Below are 3159 nucleotides of genomic sequence, written 5' to 3' on the forward strand. Positions count from 1 at the left end.
TGCAAACCCCAGAGCACCAACCCCAACCAAGGGCGTGCAAACATCACGACCAAATGTGTGAGCCCCAGCACTGCAGCAAGTGTGATGCCCGGGCATCATAACAGAGAAGACAAAAGGAAGACGAGAAGTACATGAAAAAGTTACAGATGCCTTCTGGCCAGCAATTCTACTTGAAGATACTCACCCAAAAGAATTGGAAAAAAATGATTGTACAAAAACTTGTACACAAATACTCATAGTAGCACTTTTACAGTAATAACCAAAAGATAGAGTCAAACCAAATATCCATTGACTGATGCGTAGATAAACATGTCTCATATCCATTTAGTGGATATATTTTGCTGTAAAAAAAGGAATGAAGTACCACAGGCTACAACATAGGTGATCCGAAGTCCCATCATCCTAAATGAAATAATTCAGTCACAAAAGACCACAATTCTCTTTACTTGCAGCACATCTAATAAGCACATCTAAAGAGGTAGAAAAGTTGGGGTCAGAGAGATAGTATACCAGGTAAGGCACTTGCCTTGATACTGCTTACTGGGTCTGATCCCCAGCACCACATACGGTCAGTCCCCTGAGTACTACCAGGAATAAGTTCTGAGCAGAGCCAGGTGTGGCTTAAAAACAAAAAAGGCAGAAAGTCTACAGTCACGGTTGGCAACAGACACCAAGATCATGAAGGGAAATGGGGATGATTAAAGACATTTTAAACTCAGAGGAGGATGAAGATTTCCCAACTTTGTAAATTGACTAAAAGCCATCATATTGTATACTTGAAATAGGGGAATAAACATTCAGTCCATCTTGGTAGTAGCTCAGTAGTTGACTTTTAATAACAAAGTCAACCCAGCAGGGTGGAAAAAAAATTTTCTGTTGTTTTAAGTAAAAACAACTGAATTATAAAAATGACAGATTGCCTAGGTCACTGACCATGGAAATTGGTGAAGGACTCACAACAAGGTCACATAAATGAGAGTTGAAGGAATACGAGGAGTGTATGATGAATTCAGGGAGATATTCAGAGCGAAGCAGCAGCAGGTAGAAAGACAGAGGAGGATAGAAAAGGAACAAGCCACAGTGTCCTCAGATTGAAGTCATTTGTGATACAAGGAAATAGGGGCCAAGAGGCATTTTTTGAGTCTATTTGGGTAGGTGTGGGGTGGGAGAGTGTCTCAAATCATAAAGGGCTATTTAGACATGTTAACTTCCAAGAGGAAAAGAGAAAACCGTAGTAAAATTCTGATTCTACTAAAATCATCATTCTTTGATAAAAGTTGGAGGTAAGTGAAATTAGTAATCCTAGACTAGAAAGGAGAAAATTGTGTAATGCAGGAACTTCATTTACTTTCCTTGGATTTTCTCAATTACTTAAAGCGTTACAATGATCGTTTGTAAATAAATGACACCTGACTTACTCCCTTACTGCCTCACATCTTCCCACGAAATGCCACTTCTCTTTTGTCTACTCCCCTTGCTTCATTTTCTCCTGGACCCTCATCTCAAATTTAACATATTTCACTTTTTAAGTCTTATTTAAAGAATCTGTTTTCCCATTAGAATAAAAGATCACAATAATTGGTTAATTTCTATATTCCTAGTGCCTACCCATGTAGTAAATAATTGGGGTGCAGGTGTTTTCAAAACAAATTTCAAAACAAATGGACACTGAGATGTTTTATGATTCATTATCATACAAAGTAGTAAGTGGTAGAATGCAAGTGTTCCTATACCATTGAATTCCTAGAGTTGTGATGTTGCAGGCAAAAGGTAAGTACTTTCTTAGAAGAGGGGAAAGGGGAAGGAAGAAAGGAGGGAGGCTGGAACAAAGAACTCTCTGGACTTTATAATAGTTTAGATTTTATTTTATATTATAGTTTGGATATAATTATACACAAGAATAATGAAAAGGAATGAGTGCAGAATGACTTTGGTTTCTAGATTTGGCAAATGGGTAAACAGTGGTACAATCTCCTAACTACATATAGGTTAGGCAAAAAAAGGAAAAGGACCAGGATAATCCACACTCTCCCTACACTACTTCAAAGTGTCTTTAATAATAAACTGAGGTGCCGAAGGAAAGCTCAATGGACTACCAAGTGCATATAAAGCATGCTTCTCATGCCGGAGGCCTGAGTTCCATTACCCTCGCCCTACTCCAAGAACCTCAGGGATGATCAAAACCAAACCATATAAAGTGAAGAAATCCAAATTGGCCCTTTGCGTATAATGGGGATAGAAATGAGTATGAATAGGAGTGATAGAAATGAACCTTTCGGGGGGGGGGGGAAGCGTTTAACTCTAAAAACGATAAAATTTCCAGGAGTGTTTAAAATAACTCCAGGGACTGGAAACTGTACAGCAGGAAAGGCGTTTGCCTTGCACGCCACAACCCAGGTTGTATCCCTGGCATCCCATATGGTCTGCTCAGCACTGCCAGGAGTGTGTGATCCCTGAGTAGAGCCGGGTATGCCCAATCCTACATCCAAAATTAAATAACAAGACTCTTTTTTTTTTTTTTGCTTTTTGGGTCACACCCAGCGTTGCTCAGGGGTTACTCCTGGCTCTGCACTCAGGAATCACTCCTGGCTGTGCTTGGGGGTCCATATGGGATGCCAGGGGTTAAACCCAGGTCGACCGCGTGCGAGGCAAACGCCCTACCCACTGTGCTTTCACTCCAGCCCAAACAGACCATTTTTAATGCGGATACTACAAACTAAGGAATCAGTCTTACCCTTAAGCAATCAAGCCATGGTCATGTTTAATCATGTTGGTGGTGGCAATGGCTTGAAGCTAACGAGCAACCACCGTGCAGAGCAGCACCTCCCTGCTTCAGAGTCAGGCCTGTCTTCCCCGTGTTCACTATCTCCCCGGGACCTGAAGGCCGGCTCGGAGCTCGGCCCGCCCCAGAACGTGGCCAGCTGTGGGCTGAGCACAGGATGCTCGCGCCTCGCGCGGCTCCCAACCTCCGCCCTGGCGCCCGACGAGGCAGGGGGCGTGGCGCTGGCGTTTCCCTCACCCGCGCCGGGCTCGAGGCTTGCGGCCTCCGGCCCCCAGGAGGCGCTGTGGGCTCGCGGCCAGAGCGTGTGCCCCGCCCCCGCCCCTAGTGCGCATGCCCGCCACCTCGGTGGATTCAGTTTTCTTTTTTTTTTTTTTCTT

This window comes from Sorex araneus, chromosome 2 (assembly GCF_027595985.1).
Source record: "Sorex araneus isolate mSorAra2 chromosome 2, mSorAra2.pri, whole genome shotgun sequence".
Taxonomy (NCBI): Eukaryota; Metazoa; Chordata; class Mammalia; order Eulipotyphla; family Soricidae; genus Sorex; species Sorex araneus.